This window comes from Mesoplodon bidens (genome assembly GCF_964165515.1).
Source record: "Mesoplodon bidens genome assembly, chromosome: 17".
NCBI classification, from domain to species: domain Eukaryota; kingdom Metazoa; phylum Chordata; class Mammalia; order Artiodactyla; family Ziphiidae; genus Mesoplodon; species Mesoplodon bidens.
The window spans coordinates 23,382,154-23,402,413 of record NC_138174.1 but is presented as its reverse complement, the minus strand read 5'-3'; the positions used below and the strand labels follow the sequence as shown (position 1 = coordinate 23,402,413).

Sequence of the window (20,260 nt, the reverse complement as noted above, 5' to 3'; positions counted from 1 at the left end):
TCATATCTCTATATAGTTTTTGTAACACAATTATTTGTTAAGTATAGACATCCATCTTTCTAATACTTTATATTATTTGCGCTGCTCTATTGACTGCGACTAAAGTTACAAAGAATTTGTTTTGCTACAAGTAGCAGAAAACCTAAATAGCAGGGGCTTAAGCAATAAATATGTTTTTATTTACTTACCAAGAAATCTGGAGGTAGGTAGGTGGGTCCTGGGTAAGCATTTAGCATTTCTATGACATCAAGACACTAGATTGTCATCTCAACTGTTTTTGGCTTTCTCCTCATGGTCACAAGATAGCTGCCACAGCTCCAGGCACTATATCCTCCCCTGACCATGTTCAAAAAGCAGCAAGGAGGGTCACATAAGAGTGTTCTCCTTGTGTGCCTCCCTGCTTTGATGAGGGAGGGAAAATACTTCCCGGAGACCTCCCAGCGTAGTTCTGTTAGCACCACCTTTAGTTGGAAAGGGGGCTTGGAACATGAGTCTCTAGCCTTTTCACTCTTTATAGTGGGAGGCGGGTAAAGGGAAGAGGGATTTGGAGTGTAGCCAGATAGCAGTGTTTGCCATGGGATCATGTTTGTTGATCTTAGTCCTTCAACCTCCGACTTGGAAACAGATAAACCATCTGTTTTCCCTTCCTGGGGAGTAGCAAGTTATTAATAAATTATGCTGCCAGAGCACAGAGAGTCCTTAAGACAAAGCACTGTCAATCCAGGGCCCCCGTTTCATTAAACCCATATTAGTTTCTATTGCTCATTTGATGGCCTCTGATCGTTCCCTAGGATGGGAAGTATTAGCAGTAGAGGAGAAGGGGAGAACGGTCCCTCACATCTACTCTCCCACCCCCTTTCCCCAGTTGCCGAATATTCATAAGACCTCAGGCATTCCAGCCATTGTTGGGTAACCAGGGAACTAAGGCTACAGGTTCAGGGCAGGGGGATTGATATGTTCCAGAAACCTCTGTGCTAGAGCCCTGAAGAAGGCCACTGGAAAGAGGATACATTTCTGATAGAACAACAGTAGCCATCGGTGAGGAAGCTGGCAGTGCCGGGCAGCACTGGGCTTTCACAAGCCCCTGAGATGACTCCTGTGTCCAGCCCACTGATCTACCTCCCCGCCTCCAACGCTATTCTCATCTCACTATAATTTCATCTTCCCAATTCTCTTAATCTCACGATTCTCAAGAGGGTTTTAAGAAACGCTCCTTTCATTTCCAGAGAACACTTCCTTTGGAAGCAGGGTTGGCTGATGGCCGATTGTGGACCCACAGGTCTAAACCGGAAAGCTTGAACATGCAAGAGGCCAAGCAAGGCAGGGTTCCTGAAGAATCAAGTGCAGCCACGTAATCACCGTTGTCACTCCTGACCTGAGCCTTCCCACGCCAAAGGGCCAGAAACACAAACACCTTGACCTAGGCATGCACCGTACGTCTGTCTCCCATATCTCACCCACACTCTTGTCTTCCTCTTCTCTCCTCAGATCCTCACTGCTTTGCTGGCCTGACTCCGCTATATCTCTCTGATACAATGTGTCTCCTGTTCCCTGGTGTTTGGGGGCACATGCTGTGCCCCCCACCGACCACTCCAGGCTCCTAGGGACCCATCCTGCTTTGGTTGGCCTACTCAGGTTTCCCAGGTCCATCATTCCAAGCCAGGAAAAAAGGTCCTAGCTGTGAACACTGCCTGGATCTTGGAGGTTAATCCAAACTTGAACAGGCTTCTTTGGGAGTTTTCTGGATCTGGTCTGCACCTGTCGTAGACCACGATCAGTTCCTCTCTTTCCCCTCATACTCTGGCCAGTGCTGGTCTGGCCCCCAGAAATGGGAATGATGCATGACCTTCATGGAAAAGCCATCCCAATGGGCTCTCACCTCCATGGGCTGCTGGGGCTTGTTTGTGAGACCTGACTTGACATCTGGTTTCCAAGAGTACCAACAGACTCACAACAAAATCAAAATGTGGCCTGGCCCCTGACTCCATTCGTGTGAAAACTGTTAGTCACAAGAAATTTGCAGCCCACATGTCAGCTGGGATCTTTGTGACTTTTGAGATTCGAATGGCATTGGCTTCAGAGCACTGTGAACAAAAACATGGGCCCAAGAGTCCATCTGCCCAGATCCCACATCCGGGTACTCTGACTCACTGTGTGATCTTGCGCAGGTGACTTAACCTCTCTGTTTCTTTGTCTGTAAAATAGGCCTAATAATACTTTTATAAATTGGGGGTGATGATTCAATGAACCATTGCACATGAAGCACTAAGAACGGGGCCAGACATACAGTGTTACCATTAGCTCTGCCCCAGTTCTTCCAGCAACCGTGGCTCTGAATTCCTGCCATAGATAAGGGGCCAGTTCCGGGGACTGTCTTGCCATCTCGTGCTCTCTGGTTGTTCTCTACACTGCCACCATGCTCAGTGCCACCCCGTGCTCCGTACCACCCTACTTTCTTTACTTCCCCAAATACCTCTGATCTCTAAGGTTGGGTATGCAGATGGCTTTCTGTTGTAGGGCAAGGAGGGGGATTTATAGTACAGGGCTACACAACTGAGATTGAAAGATGACACCCAGTTCCTAAAAGTTCTTTGAACTCCACAGTCCCTAGCCTCACCACCTCTCTTTTCTGATTGCCTCTCTCCTTACCTTTATTCCTCTGTCTGCTTATGACAAAGTCCTTGAGGCTTTACCTCTGCACCGAATATTCCCAGTAAGGTATTTTCTTGAACACAGACAGCTTTTTTGTTCTCAGAGGAACTCAAGGTGCAGCTTTTTAAATAAAAAAAATTCTCCTCTTTATATGTTTTTCATGATAACTAATTGTGACAAGCAGAGATTTTAAATGGGCACTGGTAATAAAATGGTAATGAACACCTATCATTAGCTTGTGTGTTACAGTTTACAGAGTATGTTCAAATTCCTTATTGTCTCATTTGGATGAATTTCCTTTTCTATGCCTGAAGGGTTTACAAATAAGGGCTTCATAGCGGAGGAGGGACACACACAAGTACCCATGAATACACACATGCACACATGTGCCTAGCTCCCCGTTTTGTGTTCGCTCAGTGATGCTCACATAAAGCTCCGTGAGGAACAAGGCCCCAGACCAATCTGTAGACAAAGTCATTGATGCAGTGTCTATTGATCCCAAGTCCTGGGCTGGAAACTTCTGACACCATGGGCCACCGTGAGGAGCTATTACAACCTTGTTCTCCTAACGGATACACGTATTGAGTTTCTGAAAATTCAGAGAACAGTTGGGCTTATCTTCCTCTGGGATTATTGGGTCATTTCTCAGCATGCCTGAAGTCGGAACAGGAGTGAGGCCCTGATGAATCACACTCAGCGTCTACAGTTCAAGCAGGAGAAATCTGAAATTTGAACAAAGATTTAAGTACTTCCGAGCACACAGCCTTTCATCTTCAAGGACTAATTCACAGTGCCCATTTTATACATCTTTATATGGTCATGTTACCATTTCTGGACCCTTATTTCTTAACAGTTGGTGGGTGGAGTGACACTTATAAGTGAATTCATTCAGTGGAAGAGCTTGCTTTGACACGTATTTCATTGGCAGAGGCCATACTTTCAGCACATATGTCTGTATATCCGTGTGATGCTTCATTTTGGAAAGCAACAATAACAACTACGTCATTAAGTGACAGAGAGGCTAATGTTTCAGCTGGCCTCATAGAGAAGACAAACAAGAATTATCTTGTCAGGTCATAAAATGGATTGTGCTTTGCCATAAGGTGCCTGCTTATTGCTGGGTTCTACAATTCCAGGACTTGAATTTAACCTGTGGTTTTAACTTAAGCTATCACCATGACCCCAGGCAACTTACCAGTTTCTCTCTGGCCTCTGGGGTCCTTGCCATGACTGGGATGGGAAGTTGCTGGAAGTCTACAACTTGGATCAGTCATTGCCCAGGCCTTTTCAAAGTGTCCGTGAATAGTTGCAGAAATGGAGCACAGTGACTTGTCAGGAGTGTCCTTAAGGCTCTTTGCCACCATCATAGCTTTGAACACACATTTAATGTTGTAATTGGCTGATCACTTTTCACTCTCCATCGTTGAATCAAAAACTCCAGGCAGGGACTCTATCCTATTTATCTCCATATATCTAGCATCTAACATAATGTCTGGAATATAGTAATGAATTAACAGCTTTGTTGATTGAATAAATGAATGGCCCCGTCCCAAGGGGGTAAAGGAATTAGTTTTCTCTGAACTGAATGATTCCCCTATGACAATGCTCAGCTCTCCTACTACTCCTAATTTCCTTTGGATCTCTTTATGTCTCTTGTGTGGTGCCAACTAAAAATTGTCACCTGCCCTCTGGTTCTACAAGGATTAAGTCACTAGCCACTGCAGTCGCTGACCCTGAAAGGAGTTCGGGGGGAAGATCAGGAAGGAGGCGCTCTGTGCTCTGGGAAAAACAGGCAGAACAGACCTTCAGATAGATATTTTTAAGAAAAGATTTTATAAGCTCAATTTCTGGCATGTTCTCACATCTAGAAAAACACTAAGGGACTTTCCTGGTGGTCCAGTAGTTAAGACTCCACGCTTCCAATTCAGGGGGCAAAGGTTCAATCCCTGGTCAGGGAACTAAGATCCCACATGCCACACAGCGCGTCCAAAAAAAAAAAAAAAATTAGAAAAGCACTAAAATCATTAAGGAGACATCTGCTCCTCGTGACTAGCAGCAAGCTTCTGCCAAAACGTGTGCTTGATTGCATGGATCCCCTCTTCACTAAAATCATACGTATATACTAACCTCCCCCCATGTCTTCAAAGCAGTTCCTCAGAGCTCTCTGAGAGGCTGACTCCTGGGCTACAGTCCTCATTAGGCCCCAAATAAAACTTCACTCACAACTCTCACGTTGTACTTTTTTTGTTTTTTTTCAGTCGACAGTTGCATGCAGGTAATGAACACTGATTGAGAACATTTACACTTTACTTATTCACTGTCTCCCTCAACAGACGTGACAGTGAATAATTTTATCATAAAATCAAATATAAGGTCAAAGGGAGGACTTCCCTGGTGGTGCAGTGGTTAAGAATCCACCTGTCAATGCAGGGGACACGGGTTCGAGCCCTGGTCCGGGAAGATCCCACATGCCGCAGAGCAACTAAGCCCGTGTGCCACAACTACTGAGCCTGCGCTCTAGAGCCTGCGAGCCACAACTGCTGAGCCCGTGTGCTGCAACTACTGAAGCCCGCATGCCTAGAGCCCGTGCTCCACCACAACAGAAGCCACCGCAGTGAGAAGCCCGAGCACTGCAGCAAAGAGTAGCCCCCGCTCGCCGCAACTAGAGAAAGCCCACGCACAGCAATGAAGACCCAATGCAGCCAAAAATAAATAAGTAAATAATTTTTTTACAAAAAGGTCAAAGAGAGGCATGATGGGTTGGTACCATGGGAGAAGAGATGCCTAAGCTCGTCCCAAGGCCAGGGGATGTATGAGCGCCTTCAGCTGAGAGTGGGGCTCAGCCACGTCCTGGGGCAGTTTGAAATGTGTTTGTCATGATGAGAGAACAAGCAGCCCTTAATGCGTGAGGCTCAAGGATGCTAAACATCCTATAACATTTGGGTTGGTCCCTATAATGAATAATTTTCTGCCCTAATGCCATTAGTGACTCCCATAATGGTGAGTCATCTTTTCTATTGTAAGTTCGTTTCATTTCAGGATATGATGTTTCTTTCCTTCCTCCACCCTTTCCTTCCTTCTTTTTCTTCCTTCCTGCCTCCCTTCTTCCAATACTTACTAAACATCTACAGGAAATGAATGGTGAGGGTTATGAAGATGAATCAGGCATGGACTGGATCTCAGGGAGCACAGCCATGCAAGGAAAGATATGACATGTGCTTAAAAAGCAAGAGAACTGGGACAGGAAGTCCAGTGGTTAACACTCTGCACTTCCAACGCAGGGGGTGCGGGTTTGATCCCTGGTCAGGGACCTAAGATCCCACATTCCACACAGCGTGGAAAAACAAAAACAAAACAAAACAAAAATACCAACCAATCAAACAAACAAACAAATAAAAAAACGAGAACTGGGCAGAAAATAATAAGTGGAGGGCAAGTAAAGGTAAAATGTTAGAGGAGATCAGAGGGAGAGATGTGCTTGGTGTTTTCAATGAAATGCATCTTATAAATCAATACCCAGTCATGTTCATAGAACTTTACAGTTTACATAGGCCTCTCCTATAGAATTTCTCGTCCATATTCATCCTCACAATAACCCTATAAAGGTACTTTGTTTGTCCTTAGATTTATCCCTCACCAGTTCTCTACTCTGTGTCTCCAGGGCCCTGACCATGCAGGCCATGCCCCTCTCCCTTAAGAGCCCGTTTCCAACAGGGTTTGATTAATGGGAAGCACGGGTGGGAGCTGGGAGCTTCTCCATTAAGCAGTGAGTGGCTCTTTCTTTTCTGCGACCCCACCTCCCACCAGACAGGCCTTGGTGCCTGGACTCCAGAGTTCTGCCTCCTTCCCCTTTCCTCCTCCTGCTGTTGCAGGTCTCTGGTTTCCCTTGCCCTCCCTTCCTGGATCTCAGAGCCTCCATCACCTGACTAAGCAACTCCTTGCATGAAATTCCCTTGGCTGTAAATATTTGAAGGGGATTATGTTTTCCTAATTAGATCCGAATTAGAAGGAAATCATTTTTCTTTTTCTTTTCTTTTTCTTTTTTTTTTTTTTTTTTGCGGTACGTGGGCCTCTCACTGTTGCGACCTCTCCCGTTGCGGAGCACAGGCTCCGGACGCGCAGGCTCAGCAGTCATGGCTCACGGGCCCAGCTGCTCCGTGGCATGTGGGATCCTCCCGGACTGGGGCACGAACCCGTGTCCCCTGCATCGGCAGGCAGACTCTCAACCACTGCGCCACCAGGGAAGCTCAGGAAATCATTTTTCTTAACATTTAGAGACAGGGAGAGGAAAGAATGAAAGGACTTTCCCAAGGTCAACCAGGTACACGAGGCAGAGCCCAGGTCTGTCTCCTGACTCCAAATACAGGCCTTTACCCACTGCGTCATGCTCCTTCCCATAGAGAAAATAACAATGAAAAAGTCATACAAAGATTTTTCCAAGGTCACATGAAAGACATATCAGGGTTTTCTTTCTTCCTCTTTTAAGCTTTTGTGATATGGCTTTTGTTTTGGTTTGTTCTTGGAAAAAGTTAATATAATAGCTAGTTTAGGGGAATGCCACACAAGTGCTTATGGATATTAGCCTGACATTTGGCAAAGTCGCTTATGATAGCCTCATGGAATAATGCATGTTGGTACAGTCACATGGATTAGCAAATGACTGGTGCAAGATAAAGTCCTCATAGTACTTTATGCCCTAATATCTCAGCATATTGCTATGATTTTCATGGTTAGCTCACCTTGGAAGAAGAAGAAAAGTAAAAATATTGAAAAGGGGGCTTCCCTGGTCGCGCAGTGGTTGACAGTCCGCCTGCCGATGCCGGGGGACACGGGTTCGTGCCCCGGTCCGGGAAGATCCCACATGCTGCGGAACGGCTGGGCCCGTGAGCCATGGCCGCTGAGCCTGCGCGTCCGGAGCCTGTGCTCCGCAACGGGAGGGGCCACAGCAGTGAGAGGCCTGCGTACCGGAAAAAAAAAAAAAAAAAAAAAAAAAAAAAAAATATATATATATATATATTGAAAGGCTTTGGGTTTAGAAACATTTTGATAAATATATGAATGAGAGATACATTTGTACAGATTACCATACCCTGACAAGAATATTTTCATTCCTCAATATTACTAAATTAATTACTAAATGTTACTAATCAATTGATTCAATAATAACAAATCCCTGTTCTCTGAAAAGGCCTCATGAGGAAGCGTCTGTGTCTGAAGTAAGGGTCTTGGGGGATATGGGCCAGTGGGGTGCTGACCTGGGAGGGATGGACAGGAAGTGGGGCTCTACAAGAAGGCTCAGTTTGTGGAGGCTGCTTAGCCAGAAGACTCATTCGGGGTGGGGTCTCCTTGTTCAGATAATGCCATGACTTGAATCCTACTATTTCTCTGATAGAACCAGCAACTGAAAATAAGAGTCTAGAAGCGTCAATCATGGTTTATCATGGACCATGGGCCATATCCATCTCCAGGCAAATCTACCCTGCCTTGAATGCAGAGAAGGAGTAATAGGAGCAAAAGCATTTGGTGGTGCTATTTCCTTCTTTGCACATGAGACCCCCAAAATAGCCTCTCTCTCTCTCTCTCTTGCTTGTTTTAAGTGCAAGGCATTGAACGCTAAATTATCAACATCTTTGAAGGATTGGGTTTGGATGAGTTTACATATAAATCCTAGTGATTCTCGATTGTGGGTTCCAGTGGACAATTGGAAAATTGTGGGTCATTTTTGTTAGACACATTTGCTAGGGGTCATTTGGTGCATGTTGGGATAGTAAGGACATTTCCACACAACAAAGAACTACACTAAAGTTATCGCATCTGGGGAGACCTTCAAGATGGTGGAGGAGTAAGACATGGAGATTGCCTTCCTCCCCACAAACATGTCAGAAATTCATCTACACGTGGAACAACTCCTACAGAACACCTACTGAACGCTGGCAGAAGACTTCAGACTTCCCAAAAGGCAAGAAACTCCCCATGTACCTGGGTAGGGCAAAAGAAAAAAGAAAAAACAGACAAAAGAATAGGGACAGGACGTGCACACCTGGGAGGGAGCTGTGAAGGAGGAAAGGTTTCCACACACTAGGAAGCCCCTTCACTGGCGGAGCTGGGGGGTGGCGGGGGTGGGGGGAAGCTTCAGAGCCACAGAGGACAGTGCAGCAACAGCGGTGCTGGGGGCAAAGTGGAGAGACTCCCGCACAGAGGATCAGTGCCAACTAATACTCACTGGCCCGAGAGGCTTGTCTGCTCACCCACCGGGGCAGGCGGGGGCTGGGAGCTGGGGCTAGGGCTTTGGTCTGATCTCAGGGAGAGGACTGGGGTTGGCTGCGTGAACACAGCCTGAAGGGGGCTAGTGCGCCACGGCTAGCCGGGAGGGAGTCCGAGAAAAAGTCTGGAGCTGCCTAAGAGGCAAGAGACCATTGTTTGGGGGTGAGCGAGGAGAGGGGATTCAGAGCACTGCCTAAACGAGTTCCAGAGGCGGGCATGAGAAGCTAAGGTTGCTGCTGCCGCCACCAAGAAGCCTGTGTGTAAGCACAGGTCACTGTCCACACCTCCCCTCCCGGGAGCCTGTGCAGCCCGCCACAGCCAGGGTCCCAGGATCCAGGGACAACTTCCACAGGAGAATGCACGGTGCGCCTCAGGCTGGTGCAACGTCACTCTGGCCTCTGCCGCCGCAGGCTCGCCCAGCATCTGTACCCCTTCCTCCCCCCGGCCTGAGTGAGCCGGAGCCCCCGAATCAGCGGCTCCTTTAACCCCATACTGTCTGGGCAGGAACAGATGCCCCCAGGCGACCTACACGCAGAGGTGAGGCCAAATCCAAAGCTGAAACCTGGGAGCTGTGCAAACAAAGAAGAAAAAGGGAGATTTCTCCCAGCAGCCTGAGGAGCAGCGGATTAAATCTCCACAATCCACTTGATGTACCTGCATCTGTGGAATACCTGAATACACAACGAATCATCCCAAAATTGAGACAGTGGACTCTGGGAGCAACTGTAGACTTGGGGTTTGCAGTATGTGACTGACTGGTTTATGGTTTTATGTTTACCTTACTTTAGTATTTAGAGTTTATTATCATTGGTAGATTTGTTTATTGATTTGGTTGCTCTCTTCCTTTTTAAAAAATGTATAGTTATATATATTTTTTTCCTTTTTCTCTTTTTGTGAGCGTGTATGTATATGCTTCTTTGTGTGATTTTGTCTGTAGAGCTTTACTTTTACCATTTCTCCTAGGGTTCTGTCTGTCTTTTTTTTTTTAATATAGTTTTTAGCGCTTGTTATCATTGGTGGATTTGTTTTATTGGTTTGGTTGTGCTCTTCTTTCTTCTTTTTTATTACTTTTTAATTTTTTTAACTTATTTTTAAAAATATCTTTTATTTAAAAAAATTTTTTATTTTTAATAATATTTAAAAAATTTAAATTTAATAACTTTATTTCTTTTTAATTATGTTTTTCTTTCTATCTATCTTTCTTTTTTCCTCCCTTTTCTTCTGAGTCATGTGGCTGACACGGTCTTCATACTCTGGCCAGGTGTCAGGCCTGTGCCTCTGAGGTGGGAGAGCCAAGTTCAGAACACTGGTCCAACAAAGACCTCCCAGCTCCATGTAATGTCAAACAGGGAAAGCTCTCCCAGAGATCTCCATCTCAACACTAGGACCAGCTCCACTCAAAAAGCAGCAAGCTCCAGTGCTGGACACCCTATGCCAAACAACTAGCAAGACAGGAACACAGCCCCACCCATTAGCAGAGAGGCTGCCTAAAATCATAATAGGGTCACAGACACCCCAAAACACACCACCAGACGCAGTCCTGCCCACCAGAAAGACAAGATCCAGCCTCATTCACCAGAAGACAGGCATCACTCCCCTCCACCAGGAAGCCTACACAACCCACTGAACCAACCTTAGCCACTGGGAGCAGACACCAAAAACAACAGGAACTACGAACCTGCAGCCTGCAAAAGGAAGACCCCAAACACAGTAAGCTAAGCAAAATGAGAAGACAGAGAAACACACAGCAGATGAAGGAGCAAGGTAAAAACCCACCAGACCAAACAAATGAAGAGGAAACAGGCAGTCTACCTGAAAAATAATTCAAAGTAATGATAGTAAAGATATCCAAAATCTTGGAAATAGAATGGAGAAAATACAAGAAATGTTTAACAAGGACCTAGAAGAACTAAAGAACAAACAAACAATGATGAACAACACAGTAAATGAAATTAAAAATTCTCTAGAAGGAATCAATAGCAGAATAACTGAGGCAGAAGAACAGATAAGAGACTGGGAAGATAAAATACTGGAAATAACTACTGCAGACCAGAATAAAGAAAAAAGAATGAAAAGAATTTAGGGCAGTCATCTTCAATTTAAGAAAATTGAAATCATATCAAGAATCTTTTCCGACCACAAAGCTATGAGATTAGAAATTAATTACAGGGGAAAAAATGTAAAATACACAAACACAAGGAGGCTAAACAATATGTTACTAAATAACCAAGAGATCACTGAAGAAATCAAAGAGGAAATCAACAAATACCTAGAGACAAATGACAATGAAAACACGACGATCTACTACGTATGGGATGCAGCAAAAGCAGTTCTAAGAGTGAAGTTTGTAGTAATACAATCCTACTTCAAGAATCAAGAAACATCTCAAATAAACAATCTGACCTTACACCGAAAGCAATTACAGAAAGAACAAAAACCCCCCAAAGTTAGCAGAAGGAAAAACATCATAAAGATCAGATCAGAAATAAATGAAAAGGAAATTAAGGAAGCGATAGCAAAGATCAATAAAACTAAAAGCTGGTTCTTTGAGAAGATAAACAAAATTGATAAATCATTGGCCACACTCATCAAGAAAAAAAGGGAGAAGACTCAAATCAATAGATTTAGAAATGAAAAAGTAGAAGTAACCACTGACACTGCAGAAATACAAAGGATCATGAGAGGTTACTACAAGCAACTCTATGCCAATAAAATGGATAACCTGGAAGAAGTGGACAAATTCTTAGAAAAGCACAACCTTCTGAGACTGGACCAGGAAGAAATAGAAAATATAAGCAGACCAATCACAAGCACTGAAATTGAGACTGTGATTAAAAATCTTCCAACAAACAAAAGCCCAGGGCCAGATGGTTTCACAGGCGAATTCTATCAAACACTTAGAGAAGAGCTAACCCCTATCCTTCTCAAACTTCCAAAATATAGCAGAGGTAGGAACACTCCCAAACTCATTCTACGAGGTCACCATCACCTGGCTACCAAAATCAGACAAAGATGTCACAAGGAAGTAAAACTACAGGCCAATATCACTGATGAACATAGATGCAAAAGTCCTCAACAAAATACTAGCAAACAGCACATTAAAAGGATCATACACCATGATCAAGTGGGGTTTATCCCAGGAATGCATGGATTCTTCAATATATGCAAGTCAATCAATGTGATACACCATATTAACAAAATGAAGGAGAAAAACCATATGATCATCTCAATAGATGCAGAGAAAGCTTTCGAAAATATTCAACACCCATTTATGATAAAAACCCTCCAGAAAGTAGGCACAGAGGGAACTTACCTCAACATAATAAAGGCCATATATGACAAACCCACAGCCAACATCGTTCTCAGTGGTGAGAAACTGAAACCGTTTCCTCTAAGATCAGGAACAAGACAAGGTTTCCCACTCTCACAACTATTATTCAACATAGTTTTGGAAGTTTTAGCCACAGCTATGAGAGAAGAAAAAGAAATAAAAGGAATCCAAGTTGGAAAAGAAGAAGTAAAGCTATCACTGCTGGCAGATTACATGAGACTACACATAGAGAGTCCTAAAAATGCTATCAGAAAACTACTAGAGCTAATCAATGACTTTGGTAAAGTAGCAGGATACAAAATTAATGCACAGAAATCTCTTGTATTGCTATACATTAATGATGAAAAATCTGAAAGAGACATTAAGGAAACACTCCCATTTACCACTGCAACCAAAAGAATAAAATACCTAGGAATAAACCTACCTAAGGAGACAAAGACCTGTATGCAGAAAACTAAAAGACACTGATAAAAGAAATTAAAGATGATACAAACAGATGGAGAGATATACCATGTTCTTGGAATGGAAGAATCAACATTGTGAAAATGACTATACTACCCAAAGCAATCTACAGATTCAGTGCAATCCCTATCAAACTACCAATGGCATTCTTCACAGAACTAGAACAAAAAATTTCACAATTTGTATGGAAACAGAAAAGATCCTGAATAGCCAAATCAATCTTGAGAATGAAACACGGACTGGAGGAATCAGGCTCCCTGACTTCAGACTATACTACAAAGCCACAGTAATCAAGACAGTATGGTACTGGCACAAAAACAGAAATATAGATCAGTGGATCAGGATAGAAAGCCCAGAGATAAACCCACACACATATCGTCACCTTATCTTTGATAAAGGAGTCAAGAATATACAATGGAGAAAAGACAGCCTCTTCAGTAAGTGGTGCTAGGAAAACTGCACAGCTACATGTAAAAGAAGGAAATTAGAACACTCCTTAACACCATACACCAAAATAAACTCAAAATGGATTAAAGACCTAAGTGTAAGGCCAAACACTATCAAACTCTTAGAGGAAAACATAGGCAGAACACTCTATGACCTAAATCGCAGCAATATCCTTTTTGACCCACCTCCTAGAGAAATGGAAATAAAAACAAAAATAAACAAATGGGACCTAATGAAACTTAAAAGCTTTTGTGCAGCAAATGAAACCATAAACAAGATGAAAAGACAGCCCTCAGAATGGGAGAAAATATTTGCAAATGAAGCAACTAACAAAGGATCAATTTCCAAAATTTACAAGCAACTCATGCAGCTCAATATTAAAAAAACAAACAACAATCCCAATCCAAAAATGGGCAGAAGACCTAAATAGACATTTCTCCAAAGAAGATATACAGACTGCCAACAAACACATGAAAGGATGCTCAATATCACTAATCATTAGAGAAATGCAAATCTGAACTACATGAGTTATCACCTCACAGCAGTCAGAATGGCCATCATCAAAAATCTACAAACAATAAATGCTGGAGAGGGTGTGGAGAAAAGGGAACCCTCTTGCACTGTTGGTGGGAATGTAAATTCATACAGCCACTATGGAGAAAAGTATGGAGGTTCCTTATAAAACTAAAAATAGAACTACCATACAACCCAGCAATCCCACTACTAGGCATATACCCTTCGAAAACCATAATTCCAAAAAGAGTCAAGTACCACAATGTTCATTGCATCTCTATTTACAGTAGCCAGGACATGGAAGCAACCTAAGTGTCCATCGACAGATGAATGGATAAAGAAGATGTGGCATATATATACAATGGAATATTGCTCAGCCATAAAAAGAAACGAAATTGAGTTATTTGTAGTGAGGTAGAGTCTGTCATACAGAGTGTAGTAAGTCAGAAAGAGAAAAACAAATACCATATGCTAACACATATATATGGAATCTAAAAAAAAAAAGTTCTGAAGAACGTAGGGACAGGACAGGAATAAAGACGCAGACGTAGAGAATGGACTTGAGGACATGGGGAGGGGGAAGGGTAAGCTGGGACGAAGTGAGAGAGTGGCATGGACACATATACACTACCAAATGTAAAATAGATAGCTAGTGGGAAGCAGCTGCGTAGCACAGGGAGATCATCTTAGTGCTTTGTGACCACCTAGAGGGGTGGGATAGGGAGTGTGTGACAGATACCCAAGGGAGAGGGGATATGGGGATATATGTATACTTATAGCTGATTCACTTTGTTATAAAGCACAAAGTAAGATACCATTTTAAAGCAATTATACTCCAATAAAGATGTTAAAAACATAAAAAAGAGCACAGGAGCCTATTATGGAGTAATGCATTAAAGCAAAGGCACGATTTTTGAAAGTCTGAGACACTTTCATAGCAAGACAATGGTGAGGAGAGAATGTACGTTTTCAGAGTCAGTTCCTTGTTTCAAAAGATGTTAAATAAATAAATAAGATTTTAAAAAAATTATATAATCTATCCCTAGGTGTAATACGTGGTAGGTACTCTGTTGTGTTTGTCGTGCTTAAACTATGGAGTTGAGACCACATTGCTTCTGGGGTTGGGACTGGGGTCTCCCCTGAAAACAAAGGGCTTACCAGTATCAGTTTTTTTGTAAAGGAGGTGATTTATCAGGAAAAATTCTCACAGTTCTTTGGGGTAAGACATCTAAGAGTGTTTCTGCTTGGAACAGATGTGGGACCACCTGCAAGAGAGAGTTAACATAGGAGCATATCAGGTTTTGTTGCTTAGAGGGGGCAACAATTCTCAGCAGAGAGAACTTGTGAATTGGTGGAGTTATCGCCAAGTTTCTTTGGGCTCTTCAAGGAACAAGCTGGCCTGTTTCATCTAGCTCCACTGGTGAATAGCATCTTTTCCACATTGTTAGGTTGGTGGAAACTGTGAGTCCCCCTTTGGTGAGTGCATTTAAATGGCTGCAGCAGCCCCTGATGTCTGCATGGTGATGGTAGTGATGTAAATGGAAGAGCTCCAAAGGAATGCAAATCCTGAGGGGAAAAAGAATAAGGCTGCAAGGTCCTCTCATCCCTTCCCACTTGGAAAGTCTCCTGCCAGTGCTAGCTTTGGAAGATTGAGGTTTTATTAAATTGAGGAAGTTGTGGGTAGATGCTCATCAATACCACTTCTTCTCCTTGGGCACTTCGGAAGATTACATTTCCCAGCAGTTAGTTTGAGGCTGGTGTGACCCATGAGATGTGGGCAGAAGTGATACATGCCACTGTTAGACCTGGATCCTGAAATCTCCTGTGAGGTTCTTAGCTTACACTCTCTGTTCCTTATCCAAGTGCATGTTAGAGCCATTCTATGGAGGCAGCCCAGTTCCCTGAGTATTGCATAGTGGCAAAGTGCCCAGGAAAGTCATTTACCCTATGCTGGACTGAGACATGAATAAGAATTAAATTTCTGCTGTATTGAGTCCCTGAGATTTGAAGGTTAATTTGCTACAACATCATTGCCCAGTTTTTGTACAAAAAGGTTGAAAGAGCACTAATCAGTGAACTGTTGCTGATTATCTGCAGAAAGGGGTACAGTGGTATATGACACGGCTCTGCTTTCTGCCTGTTAATGATCTAGATGAGGACACTGGTAGTTTGCTGATCAAATTGGAAACTGATGGGAGACTGGAAGGGATAACTGTGTACCTGATGGTATCATAGAAATTTAAAAATAAGGTAAAAAAATTAGAATAATGGGCCAAAATAAACTTCTGTAGGGCTAAATGGAAACACCTAGACATTTGCTCATGGCCATTTATATATCTTCTTTGGAGAAATGTCTATTCAGATCCTTTCTCATTTTTAAATTGGGTTGTTTGTCTTTTTATTGTTCACCAGTATTGGTTCTTTGTAGAGTCTGGATACTAGACTCTGAACAGACACATGATTTGCAAATATTCTATCCCATTTTTTGATTTCTCTTTGTAATTTGGTTTTTTTTAGATTATTAGAAACAAATTACAAGCATATTCCTTTTCCCATATTAAAAAGAAAGTATATGACTGGAAATATTCAGAGATGAAAACTGGGTTAAACCAATTCCCAAGTCCTTATCAAATAAGATATCAATAAAGGAAAAGATATTTTGGAACTTAAAATTAGGGAAACCTATACACAATTTAGAAGGGGGGAAAGAGAAAAAAAACTAACCACAATAAAGTCAGAGTGTTTACATTTTACAGTCTTTAATTAAGCACAAAAACTGTACTATTTAATATATTTCTCCATGAACTTTTTGTGAAATTCAGATTGCAGCATATCATTCACAAATCTTTTTCTTCTTCTGATCATCCACACCTTTTGCACAGTCTTTGAAAACAAAGTCATCATCCCACCTTCTTTTAACTTTGAAGTTGGCCTGAGGCTGGGATGGACCTCCTTAATCTCAGTGAGATTAAGGAGAGGATTCCCATTCAGAATGTTTTTCGTAGGAATCCTTTTTTCTTCACCTTTTTGTTCTTGTTCTTTCCTGGCCTGCTCTTCAGCTCTTTCTTTGTTAATCTTTTCCAGTTCTGCAAGAGCTACAGTATCATCATCATCACTCTCTTTATCAAAGTCTTCATCTTCATCTTATCCATTAGAGGATCAGCTGCATCAAGGTTGGCAGTGGGAATCTGGTCTAATCAAGGCTTCTTTGACACTGAAGAGGAGGTTGGAGGTTCTCGGTTGGAATATCTCTTATTTTTTTCTCTCTCTTCCAACTCTCTCCTGAAATCATGGTTCCTAACCTCTTCAGGGACATCCTGAGTGGTTTGTCTATATTTTATCTGTATGAGAGGGTAGGTCTCTACTTGAATATTGCTTTGAGAGTTGGCTCAAATCACCTTCTCCTTTTCCTCTCCTACCTATTGCAGGTTCAAAAGTTGGCCTAGCTACTGCTTTCATCTTTTATGGGTGGCTGAGGTCCAATGCACCAGTCTCTGGAGGTTATACAGACACCATTATGACTCTGTAATTTCTTGATAGTATCTTTTGATGCACAAAATTTTTAATTTTGATAAAATCCAATGTATTTTCTTGTTGGTTGCTTGGGCTATAGGTGTCATATCTAGGAGGTTATTGCCTAGTCCAAGACCATGAAGATTTAACCTAAGTTTATTTCTTACATTTAGGTCTTTGATCTATTGGGGGTAAATTTATTTTGAGCAAAAATATGGTGCAAGGTAGAGGTCCAACTCCATTCTTTGCATGTGTATATTCAGTTGTCCCAGCACCATTTCTTGAAGACTGTTTTTCTCCTCCCTTGAATGGTCATGGCACCCTTGTCAAAAATCAATTGAACATAAATGTGTGGATATATTTCTAGACTTTCAATTCTATTCCATTGATTTATACATCTATCTTTATACCACTACTATACTGTTTTGACTTTGTAGTAAGTGTTGAAATTTGGAAGTGTGAGTCCTCCAACTTTTTCAAGATTTTGGCTATTCTGATTTCCTTGAATTTCTATATGAAAGTTAGGATCAGCTTGTCAATTTCTGCAAAAAAAGAAAGCCATCTGGATTTGTGATAAGGATGGCATGAATCTGTACATCACTTTGGGGAGTATTGCCACCAGAACAATATTAAATCTTCCAATCTGTTCACACGGGGTGTCTTTCTGTTTAATTAGGTCTCCTTTAGTTTCTTTCAGTGATGTTTTATAGTTTTCAGTGTATAAGCCTTGTACTTGTTTTGCTAAATTTAAACCTTAGTATTTCATTCTTTTTGATACTATTGTAAGTGGAATTATTTTCTCAATTTCGTTTTTAGATTGTTCATTGCTAGTGTATAGAAATACAACTAACTTTTGTTTATTTTTTATCCTACTACTGTGCTGAAATGGTTTATTAGCTCTAAAATATTTTTTGTGTGTTTGTGTGAATTCTTTAGAATTTTCTATATACAAGATTATGAGTTTGGAAGTGTTCTCTCTTCTTCAAGTTTTTGGAAGAGTTTGAGAAGGTTTGGTGTTAATTCTTCTTTAAATCTTTGGTGGAATTCATCAGTCAAGCCATCTGGTTGTAGGCTCTTCTTTGTTGGGAGGTTTCTTATCCCTTGAGCCACTCTATGTCTTTAGGTTGGTGATTTAATATATTACATTTAAAGTAATTATTGATAGGTAAGGATTTATGATCACCATTTTTGCTAATTGTTTTCAGTATGTGTTCACACACACAAAATATATAGATATTTTGTAGTGGTGTGAATTGATTCCTTTCTCTTCATCTTTGGGTGTCTATTAAAGGTTTTTTCTATGTCATAACAAGGAAGTTTATATAAAATAGCTTGTATTTAAGATGTTATAAGAGCCTATTTAAAGCTTATAACTTCAGTTACATACAAAAAACATAATTTTATGCCCCATATTTTGCATTGTTAATTTACATATTTTAAAATTGTGTATCTATTATTCTAGTTATAGTTATTTTAAATAGTTTCACCTTTTAACTTTTATAGTAGGGTAAACAGTGACTTACAAGGCATATCATTTTCAAATTATAGAAAATCAGAGATAAAGAAAAAATCATGAAGGAAACCAGAGGGAAAAAATATCTTACCTATAAAGGAACTAAGATAAGAATTACATCTGACTTCTCAGAAACCATGTGAGCAAGAAGTGAGTGGAGTAAAATAAAGTATTGAGAGAAAAAACCCTACAACCTAGTATTTTGTACACTGGAAATTATTCTTCAAAAGTGAAGAAGCAATAAAGGACTTTCATAGGCTATTAAAAACTGAGAGAATTTATTGCCAGTACACTAGTTTAGTCTGTTCTTGTTGCTATTTGTTATTGTTTGTGCATTTGTTTCATGACTTGTCTGAACTAATGTTGTGAAGTCTATATTTTTTGCTATGTGTGGCCACTTAAGTCTCTGCTCAGTTAGCTAAATGGTGCTGGGGAAGTAGGCTATACATGTAGAATACAGAACTTGACTTCTAGTCACCCCCCATACAAAAAATAATTCCCTATGGATTATAAATCTATATCTTAAAGATGACATGATAAAGTTACATTTGGATGAGTTCTACATGATTTCAGAGTATAAAAACATTCTTAGCACAGTAAAGAAAGGTACTAACCTACAAAACTTGATGTTGAAAAAAAATTGATGTTGATTTATTTTCCCACATTCAAGAGTAAAAGAAAATATGATTATCTCAACAGATGCAGAAATTCAACATCCTCTCATGAAAAAAGCAAAGCAACAAAACAAAACAAAACCCCAGAAAATAAGAAATCCTTTGCTAACTAACAATAGAAATGAGTAGTTATCATAGATGAGTATCTTTCTATGTGTAGGCCTCTTTTTTTTTTCTGCAGCTACTGATATGATCATACAATTTTGCTTTTTATTCTGATTCAGAACATTTTAAATTTATTTTTTATACAGCAGGTTCTTATAAGTTATCTATGTTATACATATTAGTGCATATATGTCAATCCCAATCTCCCAATTCATTCCACACACCACCACCCTCCCCTTCCCCCCTTGGTGTCCATATGTTTGTTCTCTACATCTGTGTCTCTGTTTCTGCCTTGCAAACTGGTTCAGCTGTACCATTTTTCTAGATTCCACATATATGCATTAATATATTTGTTTTTCTCTTTCTGACTGATTTCGCTCTGTGTAGCAGTCTCTATGTCCATCCACATCTCTACAAATGACCCAATTCCATTCCTTTTTATGACTGAGTAATATTTCATTATATATATGGAATATTACTGTTGATGGGCATTTAGGTTGCTTCCATGACCTGGCTATTGTAAATAGTGCTGCAGTGAACATTGGGGTGTATGTGTTTTTTGAATTATGGTTTTCTCAGGGTATATGCCCAGTAGTGGGATTGCTGGGTCATATGGTAATTCTATTTTTAGTTTTTCAAGGAACCTCCATACTGTTCTCCATAGTTGCTATATCAATTTACATTCCCACCAACAGTGCAAGAGTGTTCCCTTTTCTCCACATCCTCTACAGCATTTGTTGTTCGTAGATTTTCTGATGATTCCCATTCTAACCAGTGTGAGGTGAT

General features: G+C 41.3%; 1 pseudogene across 1 annotated transcript; it reads right to left on the bottom strand.

The window, feature by feature from the left end:
• Positions 1–16,450: 16,450 nt before the first annotated feature.
• Positions 16,451–17,128, bottom strand: LOC308604966 (spliceosome-associated protein CWC15 homolog; annotated as a pseudogene). Its single transcript has one exon. The product of its transcript is annotated as a spliceosome-associated protein CWC15 homolog (transcript).
• Positions 17,129–20,260: the final 3,132 nt, after the last annotated feature.